This window comes from Nyctereutes procyonoides, unplaced genomic scaffold, assembly GCF_905146905.1.
Source record: "Nyctereutes procyonoides isolate TBG_1078 unplaced genomic scaffold, NYPRO_anot_genome, whole genome shotgun sequence".
NCBI classification, from domain to species: Eukaryota; Metazoa; Chordata; class Mammalia; order Carnivora; family Canidae; genus Nyctereutes; species Nyctereutes procyonoides.
This window is the reverse complement of record NW_026575140.1, coordinates 58,466,968-58,477,757: the sequence shown is the minus strand read 5'-3', so window position 1 is coordinate 58,477,757 and position 10,790 is coordinate 58,466,968.

Genomic DNA, 10,790 nt, shown 5'->3' with positions numbered 1-10,790 from the left:
CAACCTAATACATTCCCACCTTGAAATAGCCTCTAGCTAGGACGATACGAGGGCCGGATGTTAAACCAGGCACTGAGAAGGCCAGAAAGAAAGAAATCACTGGCGAAATAAAAATACAAGAGAGTGGGATGCCTAGGTGGCTCTGTGGTTGAGCATCTGCCTTAGGCCTAGGGCGTGACCCTGGGGTCCCAGAATCGAGTCCCGCATCGGGCTCCCTGCAGGAAGTCTGCTTCTCCCTCTGCCTGTGTCTCTGCCTCTGTCTGTGTCTCTCATGAATAAATAAATAAAATATTTTTAAAAATTAAAAATTAAATTAAATAAAAATAAAATAAATAAAAATACAAATGAGCATTTCAGAAATCTGGGGGAAAGGCCATGCAGGGGCTCAGAGTGGGAGTCAGGGAGGGTGCAGGGCTGCGGGGCATCCGCCTTTCCCCCAAAACAGAAAGGACGACGAGGGAAAGAACAAGCAAGCTCTTGCAGGCAGGGGGTTTGTAGGGTGTTGAGGAGGAGAACACTGGGGTCCAGACGTGCATCGCTTTCATCCTGCGGGACCCGGGGAGCCCATCTCTGGGCACCCCGGGGTGCTTGTCAGTAGGACATCAGAGTGACACGTAGTCACAAACATCTGTGACACAGTAAGCTCGGGATGTCTTAGCTGAGGGTAGCACCACCCCACCTCCCTCCTGCCCTGTATGGTCCCAACCACCCTCTTTTCCACCCGAGGCTACGCCATCACCTGTCCCACCCGGATCCTCGTCCATGTCGAATGACACCGTGTGGGAGGAGCTGGCATCTGAGCGCAGCCCGGGCCTGTGCCCCAGCTTTGCTGCCTTCCTTACCCAGAGCCTCACAGCAGAGCCCCCGTGGCTCTGCGTCTCCAGGAGTCAGGCTGCCCCATGGCCCCAGGGCGGCATGGGGAGGGGGAGAGTGAACCCCCAGTGCTGGCAGGATCAGCGATGGTGCTACGCCTCACCCTCAGCTTCAGGATTCCTCCTGGGAGCTCTTCTAGCATCTGCTGACATGCCCCCGGCAATGGGTGTCGCATCACTGCTCCCAGAACCGCCTCCCCTCAGGGAGACGAATCCTCCAGGATGAGCTGAAATCCATCCTTTTTGGGAAGGGGTCGTGAGACGGCCACCAGGCCCCCGTGTCGGCCTCCACCTGCCACGCTGCCCGGAAGAATTAATCCCATTATCAAATGGCCAGCCCCAGGGGCTGAACTTCCAAAGGCTTACAGCAAGGTGGGTTAATTAAAATCTTTGATCGAAGCCCCATAAACGGCATAAAGCTTCTCTCTCTTAATTATCCTGGATGGTCTCACAAGCACTAGAGCCAACGGGAGGTGATGCGGAGGCAGGGATGTGGAGGGGAGATGAGCAGCCTGGAGGAGGGCTCAGAGAAAGCGTGGGCCGGCAGGCAGGAACCCGCCACGCCAGCATCCCGAGCAACCCTCCTCACGGGGCCCCGGGGAGGCAACAAACTTACCTGCTGATGCTGGGTGGGACCAGAGGGCTGAGCAGGGGCCCGACCCCAAGGACAGCTGCTGAGGGCGGTGAGTAACGGTCCTGTGGGCAAAGTCTAGCTACGCAGAGGGGGAGCGGGACACAGGGGACGAGCTGAGAGGCAGGAAGCCCAGGTCGCTGACTGTCCAAGCGAGAGAAGGTGCCACCCCATTCCAGGCGATGGCAGGGGATGAAGCAGGTGGGTTTGAGGAATGCTGGGGCCACACAGGAGAGTCCGGGGGTGGCACGCAGCTTGGGTGTCTGGGTGAGTGACGGTGACCTCCCCCGCCCCCAAGGTGAACCAGGAGGGAGAGCTAGCTGAGGGCCAGGGAGATGGAGGAGTCCCAGTTGGACACTTGGAGTCTGACCGGCCGGTGACCCCATCACAGCTCCCAGGAAGATCCTCAGGGACTATCCATGCGTCTGGGGGTGCTGCTGGCTGTGTGGGAGGACCTCCGAGCCATGCCCTCGCCCTTGCCTCCCGCCAGCTGCAGCAGCGCACAATGGTCCCAGGAATCCACATTTCCCTCGGGTGTGCGGGGTGATCCCTGGTCGGATCCAGAAGCCTTCTGCTGCGACATCCCCCATCACCCAGCCATAAGTCCCAACCCCTGCAAGTTCCCCCCATGCGCTCTCTTCCACTATTAACACACCCATAGGTCACTAACACAACACATGCTGGTTGTGATGACAATCTCTGAGGAGGACAATTCACATTTCTGAGACCTTTTATAAAAGGAAAGCAAGAGCCTCCTTAGAAAAATGTTATTTTTTTCCTCGATCTTTACTGATCTATAACCTGAGTAAAAACAATGTACTTTCTAAAGAATCACAGCTTCAAGGGAGCACCTGGCATCAACCCTCTAGCCAAGCAGCTCCCCTTTTGCTTCCTGTATGCAGGAATTCAGGCACAACCATGAGGAAAGGTGTCTGTGCCCCGTGCCCAAGGAGAAGCAGCGGTGGTGCAGGGCCCTGCATGCCACCACCCCTCCTGTGCCGGGGACAGAAATGCTCCTGCAGAGGTGCCCCCCTGTGCGACCCAGATAAGACAGGTGGGTGACCCTTTGTCTGCCTTTGATGGGGTCGAACACAGACCTCCCCGGAATTCCCATCTTCTGTCCCACAAATGATCAGCTGATTTGTTTGTCCTCCCAAAATGGCTGGAGAGAGAGCATCATGCCCCTGATCGGCCAAGACTCCCCTGCCCTCCGAGCCCTGACCTCCCCGCTACAAAGTGTAAGGCGGGATCTCCCTGAAGAGATACTCATTTGTAGCCGGGGAGCTGGCCCCATTGCAGAGATGAAATCTGTCCCCTTGCAAGTCCAGTTTTGCCTTTGACAGGCACCAGTACTGTTAGTGTCTGCAATTTGGTCGATTAACTGATGACCATGGTCAGCACAGCGTCTGGAGACAAGGTTATGACATGGCTTCTGGTGGGACCACCTGCCATTGCCCACAAGAGGGGCTTTTGTGACGGGCCACCCTTTCTTCTGGACCTCCCAACCCTGAGGCACGTACAGACTTCCGTTCGGGCTCGCAGACACGCGCTGCTGAGGTACGGGAACCACCTTGGGCTCACGGCCTCCCCATTTAACTCATGTTTGATGCGCCAGGTCTGGCCCGTCCCGCTTCCTCCACCTCGCCTAGGCAGGCTTGCTCCCTTGTCCGCAGCCCTGCTCATCAGCTTTCTAGGAATGATTCAAACGCCTCCTGTTCCAAGAAACCCTCCCTGCCGGGCCTCCCTCTGAATTGCAGGGGAGGGCTCCTTCTGTGCTTCACTCTCCAGTCTTTGCCAACGGTGTCTGGTCGCCGGAGCAGCGCACCACAGAGTGGGACACCAGCAGGTCTTGGGACCAAGACACAGGTTGGCACGTCCACTTGGCAGTGGGTTGCCTGTGGCCTTCTATGAGCCACAAAGTTCTTGCTGGGCCTCTGTTTCTCCGTCTATAAGACGGGAATGCCAATCTGGGCAGGAACCCCTCACTTCCATCCCCGCGTGAGGATCTTGTTAGGGGCAGTGGGTTTGGGGTGAGCCTGACCTGCCATGTTCCCAGCAAAGCCCCAGGTGATGCCATAGCTACGGGGCCATGGCCACACGTCCAGTAACAGGATCCAATATGTTCAGCTCCTGTGAGCACCTGAGCCGTAGTAGGAGCTCAGTAAGCGGGAGGCTCAGTGATGCTACTGTCGCCACTGCTGGTGCCAGACACGGTAGGTGCTGGGGATGCTGGGAGCTACTATCACTGAGGCTGACGGCCTTGCAGCCTGGACAGGAGCCGAGCATGGGGCTGGCACTTAGTCCTCCATTGAAAGGCCTTCCTCCTCTGGGAAGGAAAAAACAAAGTAGTTTACATTTTTATTTTATTTTTTTAAAGATTTATTTATTTATTTATGATAGACATAGAGAGAAGAGAGAGAGAGAGAGAGAGAGAGAGAGAGGCAGAGACACAGGAGGAGGGAGAAGCAGGCTCCATGCCGACAGCCCAACGCAGGACTCAATGCTGGGACTCCAGGATCGCGCCCTGGGCCAAAGGCAGGAGCTAAACCGCTGAGCCACCCAGGGATCCCCTAGTTTACTTTTTAAAAAGATTTTATTTATTTATTCATGAGACAGAGAGACTGGCAGAGGGAGAAGCAGGATCCCCACAGAGAGCCTGATGCGGGACTTGATCCCAGGACTCCAGGATCACGACCTGAGCTGAAGGCAGATGCTCAACCCCTGAGCCACCCAGGTGCCCCAGTAAAGTAGCTTTTATGAAGCTGTGGCAAGATAGGGTCTGCTTTGTCCTGCATTCTGAGCACAAATGCACAAATCACAGCCCAGAGGAAGCCACTAGTCCTCAACATTACCCTATGAGGGGCCTGCCAGCTTTCCCTCAAAAGCTTCCCTCCTCTGAGGCCAATTTCTGATGGAAATGAGCCCCCTGCCTCTGCACATCTATAAGCTGAGGGAAACAGTTGGCATCATAACCTTGGGGGCAGGGCGGGGAGACAAATAAAGGAGTCTCAAGAGGTTTATCAGAGACCACAGGAAGCTGTAAAACATATGTTGTGACATTTTGGCCCCTGATAGGTAGCAGCAGATGGGGAAAGACTCCCTCCGACCTGACTCAGAACAAGTTAATGAGGACCTGCCCCACCTCCTGCCCTGGGGGGGGGCAGAGTCACCCTCCCCGCCCCTGCAGGGACCCATCTGCAGAGCCTCCATCTCAGGCCCATCAAACCGGCAGAGTGGGGCTCAGCATCCAGCGGAGAGCCTCTTCTGCCTCCAAGACCCTGAGATGTGGGCACAGGCAATGACCTATCTTGGGCACCAGGTGCCTGGAGACTTTCCACCTCCAAGGATAGGGGGAGAGGGGGTTCAAGCCGTTGATTGGCCCAGGGGTGAGGAAAGCAGTCACAGCCTGGAACAGCAGTTCCCAACTCTGGTTACACATTAGAATCACCTAGGGTGGGGTCGGAGGCGAGGGGGGTGTCTTTAAAAATATACAGATGCGGGACATGCTAGATGGTGGAAGAGTAGGGTCCCCAAGTCACCTGTCCCCACCAAATTACCTAGATAACCTTCAAATCATCCTGAAAATCTACAAATTCGGCCTGAGATTTAAAGAGAGACCAGCTGGAATGCTACAGTGAGAAGAGTTCACGCTTCTATCAAGGTAGGAGGACGGGGAAAAAGAAATAAAGAAACAAAAGGCCTTCAAGGGGGAGGGGCCCTGCGAGGAGCCGGGCTAAGGCCCAGGCGAGTGTCCCCAGGACAGGAAAGCCCCGTCCCCGGAGAAGCAGGAGCTGCACCAACCTTCCCTGAGGGAAAGGCCTCACAGGGAGTTAGAGCAGGACCCAGGAGGGCGGGGATGCCCTCGGGCTCCCTGGGACACTAACAGACACCTGCGCCCCAGGAGAGTGCGGCCGAGCTCCCTAAGGGCTGCAGCGCGCACCGCTGGACCCGGGAGCAGCTCGGAGGGGCTCGGGCGGCGGCTCCGCGGAGGGGGCTGCGGGGCCGGGAGCGCGAATCCAACAGCGCAGACCCCGGAGCACAGGGCGCCGAGACACAGCCCAGGATCCGAACTCCCCCCGGGACAGGCAGATGCCGGGAGGGCCCAGGACAGCAAGGACTCTCCTGCCCCAAGCTGAGCAGATCAGCGGCCCCGCCCCGGAGCCTCCAGGCCCTGCAGGCTGAGAGCTCCGGAGTTACTGCGGGAGCTGACTCCAGGGCTGCAGAGCTGGCCCCGCCACTGCGGTTGTTCCTCCTGGGGCCTCACGGGGTAAACAGCCCCCACTGAGCCCTGCACCAGGCAGGGGCTGAGCAGCTCCCCCAAGTGCTAACACCTGAAAATCAGCACAACAGGCCCCTCCCCAGAAGACCAACTAGACAGACAAGTTCCAGGGGAAGTCAAGGGACTTAAAGTATACAGAATCAGAAGATACTCCCCCGTGTTTTTTTTTCTTTTTGATTTCTCTTTGCTTTCCCCACCCCTTTTTCTTCCTTTCTTTTTCTTTCTCTTTTTCTTCTTTTTTTCTTTTTTTCTTCCTTTTTTCTTTTTATCTTTTCTTTCCTTCTTTCTCTCCTCTCTTTTTCTCCTTTTCCCAATACAACTTGTTTTTGGCCACTCTGCACTAAGCAAAATTACTAGAAGGAAAACCTCACCTCAAAAGAAAGAATCAGAAACAGTCCTCTCTCCCACAGAGTTACAAAATCTGGATTACAATTCAATGTCAGAAAGCCAATTCAGAAGCCCTATTATAAAGCTACTGGTGGCTCTAGAAAAAAGCATAAAGGACTCAGGAGACTTCATGACTGCAGAATTTAGATCTAATCAGGCAGAAATTAAAAATCAATTGAATGAGATGCAATCCAAACTAGAAGTCCTAACGACGAGGGTTAACGAGGTGGAAGAACGAGTGAGTGACATAGAAGACAAGTTGATGGCAAAGAGGGAAACTGAGGAAAAAAGAGACAAACAATTAAAAGACCATGAGGATAGATTAAGGGAAATAAACTACAGCCTGAGGAAGAAAAACCTACGTTTAATTGGGGTTCCCGAGGGCGCCAAAAGGGCCAGAGGGCCAGAATATGTATTTGAACAAATCATAGCTGAAAACTTTCCTAATCTGGGAAGGGAAACAGGCATTCAGATCCAGGAAATAGAGAGATCCCCCCCCAAAATCAATAAAAACCATTCAACACCTCGACATTTAATAGCTAAGCTTGCAAATTCCAAAGATAAAGAGAAGATCCTTAAAGCAGCAAGAGACAAGAAATCCCTGACTTTTATGGGGAGGAGTATTAGGGTAACAGCAGACCTCTCCACAGAGACCTGGCAGGACAGAAAGGGCTGGCAGGATATATTCAGGGTCCTAAATGAGAAGAACATGCAACCAAGAATACTTTATCCAGCAAGGCTCTCATTCAAAATGGAAGGAGAGATAAAGAGCTTCCAAGACAGGCAGGAACTGAAAGAATATGTGACCTCCAAACCAGCTCTGCAAGAAATCTTAAGAGGGACTCTTAAAATTCCCCATTTGGAAGAAATTCAGTGGAACAATCTACAAAAACAAGGACTGAATAGATATCATGATGACACTAAACTCATATCTGTCAATAGTAACTCTGAACGTGAACGGGCTCAATGACCCCATCAAAAGGCGAAGGGTGTCAGACTGGATAAAAAAGCAGGACCCATCTATTTGCTGCCTACAAGAGACTCATTTTAGACAGAAGGACACCTACAACCTCAAGATAAAAGGTTGGAGAACCATTTACCATTCAAATGGTCCTCAAAAGAAAGCAGGGGTAGCCATCCTTATATCAGATAAACTAAAATTTACCCTGAAGACTGTAGTGAGAGATGAAGAGGGACACTATCTCATACTTAAAGGATCTATCCAACAAGAGGGCTTAACAATCCTCAAAATATATGCCCCGAATGTGGGAGCTGCCAAATATATCAATCAATTAATAACCAAAGTGGAGACATACTTAGATAATAATACACTTATACTTGGTGACTTCAATCTAGCGCTTTCTACACTCAGTAGGTCTTCTAAACACAACATCTCCAAAGAAACAAGAACTTTAAATGATACACTGGACCAGATAGATTTCACAGATATCTACAGAACTTTACATCCAAACTCAATTGAATACACATTCTTCTCGAGTGCACATGGAACTTTCTCCAGAATAGACCACATACTGGGTCACAAATTGGGTCTGAACCGATACCAAAAGATTGGGATCATCCCCTGCATATTCTCAGATCATAATGCCTTGAAATTAGAACTAAATCACAACAAGAAGTTTGGAAGGACCTCAAACACGTGGAGGTTAAGGACCATCCTACTAAAAGATGAAAGGGTCAACCGGGAAATTAAGGAAGAATTAAAAAGATTCATGGAAACTAATGAGAACGAAGGTACAACCGTTCAAAATCTTTGGGATGCAGCAAAAGCAGTCCTAAGGGGGAAATACATCGCAATACAAGCATCCATTCAAAAACTGGAAAGAACTCAAATACAAAAGCTAACCTTACACCTAAAGGAGCTAGAGAAAAAACAGCAAATAGATCCTACACCCACCAGAAGAAGAGAGTTAATAAAGATTCGAGCAGAACTCAATGAAATCGAAACCAGAAGAACTGTGGAACACATCAACAAAACCAGGAGTTGGTTCTTTGAAAGAATTAATAAGATAGATAAACCATTAGCCAGCCTTATTAAAAAGAGAGAGAGGACTCAAATTAATAAAATCATGAATGAGAAAGGAGAGATCACTACCAACACCAAAGAAATACAAATGATTTTAAAAACATATTGTGAACAGCTGCATGCCAATAAATTAGGCAATCTAGAAGAAATGGACGCATATCTGGAAAGCCACAAACTACCAAAACTGGAACAGGAAGAAATAGAAAACCTGAACAGGCCAATAACCAGGGAGGAAATTGAAGCAGTCATCAAAAACCTCCCAAGACACAAAAGTCCAGGGCCAGATGGCTTCCCAGGGGAATTCTATCAAACGTTTAAAGAAGAAATCATACCTATTCCACTAAAGGTGTCTGGAAAGATAGAAAGAGCTGGAGTACTTCCAAATTCGTTCTATGAGGCCAGCATCACCTTAATTCCAAAACCAGACAAAGACCCCACCAAAAAGGAGAATTACAGACTGATATCCCTGATGAACAAATGCAAAAATTCTCAACAAGATACTAGCCAATAGGATCCAACAGTACATTAAGAAAATTATTCACCATGACCAAGTAGGATTTATCCCCGGGATACAAGGCTGGTTCAACACTCGTAAAACAATCAACGTGATTCATCATATCAGCAAGAGAAAAACCAAGAACCATATGATCTTCTCATTAGATGCAGAGAAAGCATTTGACAAAATACAGCATCCATTCCTGATCAAAACTCTTCAGAGTGTAGGGATAGAGGGAACTTTCCTCGACATCTTAAAAGCCATCTACGAAAAGCCCACAGCAAGTATCATTCTCAATGGGAAAACACTGGGAGCCTTTCCCCTAAGATCAGGAACAAGACAGGGATGTCCACTCTCACCACTGCTATGCAACATAGTACTGGAAGTCCTAGCCTCAGCAATCAGACAACAAAAAGAAATAAAAAGCATTCAAATTGGCAAAGAAGAAGTCAAACTCTCCCTCTTCGCTGATGACATGATACTCTACATAGAAAACCCAAGAGACTCCACCCCAAGATTGCTAGAACTCATACAGCAATTTGGCAGCGTGGCAGGATACAAAATCAATGCCGAGAAGTCAGTGACATTTCTATACACTAACAATGAGACTGAAGAAAGAAATTAAGGAGTCAATCCCATTTACAATTGCACCCAAAAGCATAAGATACCTAGGAATAAACCTAACCAAAGAGGTAAAGGATCTATACCCTAAAAACTATAGAACACTTCTGAAAGAAATTGAGGAAGACACAAAGAGATGGAAAAATATTCCATGCTCATGGATTGGCAGAATTAATATTGTGAAAATGTCAATGTTACCCATGGCAATTTACACGTTTAATGCAATCCCTATCAAAATACCATGGACTTCCTTCAGAGAGTTAGAACAATTTTTTTTAAGATTTGTGTGGAATCAGAAAAGACCCCGAATAGCCAGGGGAATTTTAAAAAGGAAAACCATATCTGGGGGCATCACAATGCCAGATTTCAGGTTGTACTACAAAGCTGTGGTCATCAAGACAGTGTGGTACTGGCACAAAAACAGACACATAGATCAATGGAACAGAATAGAGAACCCAGAAGCGGATCCTGAACTTTATGGTCAACTAATATTCGATAAAGGAGGAAAGACTATCCACTGGAAGAAAGACAGTCTCTTCAATAAATGGTGCTGGGAAAACTGGACATCCACATGCAGAAGAATGAAACTAGCCCACTCTCTTGCACCAGACACAAAGATAAACTCAAAATGGATGAAAGATCTAAATGTGAGACAAGATTCCATCAAAATCCTAGAGGAGAACACAGGCAACACCCTTTGTGAACTCGGCCACAGTAACTTCTTGCAAGATACATCCACGAAGGCAAAAAAAACAAAAGCAAAAATGAACTATTGGGACTTCATCAAGATAAGAAGCTCTTGCACAGCAAAGGATACAGTCAACAAAACTAAAAGATAACCTACAGAATGGGAGAAGATATTTGCAAGTGACGTATCAGATAAAGGGCTAGTTTCCAAGATCTATAAAGAACTTATTAAACTCAACAGCAAAGAAACAAACAATCCAATCATGAAATGGGCAAAAGACATGAACAGAAATCTCACAGAGGAAGACACAGACGTGGCCAACAAGCACATGAGAAAATGCTCCGCATCACTTGCCATCAGGGAAATACAAATCAAAACCACAATGAGATCCCACCTCACACCAGTCAGAATGGGGAAAATTAACAAGGCAGGAAACCACAAATGTTGGAGAGGATGCGGAGAAAAGGGAACCCTCTTACACTGTTGGTGGGAATGTGAACTGGTGCAGCCACTCTGGAAAACTGTGTGGAGGTTCCTCAAAGAGTTAAAAATAGACCTGCCCTATGACCCAGCAATTGCACTGCTGGGGATTTACCCCAAAGATACAGATGCAGTGAAACGCCGGGACACCTGCACCCTGATGTTTCTAGCAGCAATGTCCACAACAGCCAAACTGTGGAAGGAGCCATTCATCGAAAGATGAATGGATAAAGAAGATGTGGTCTATGTATACAATGGAATATTCCTCAGCCATTAGAAAGGACAAATACCC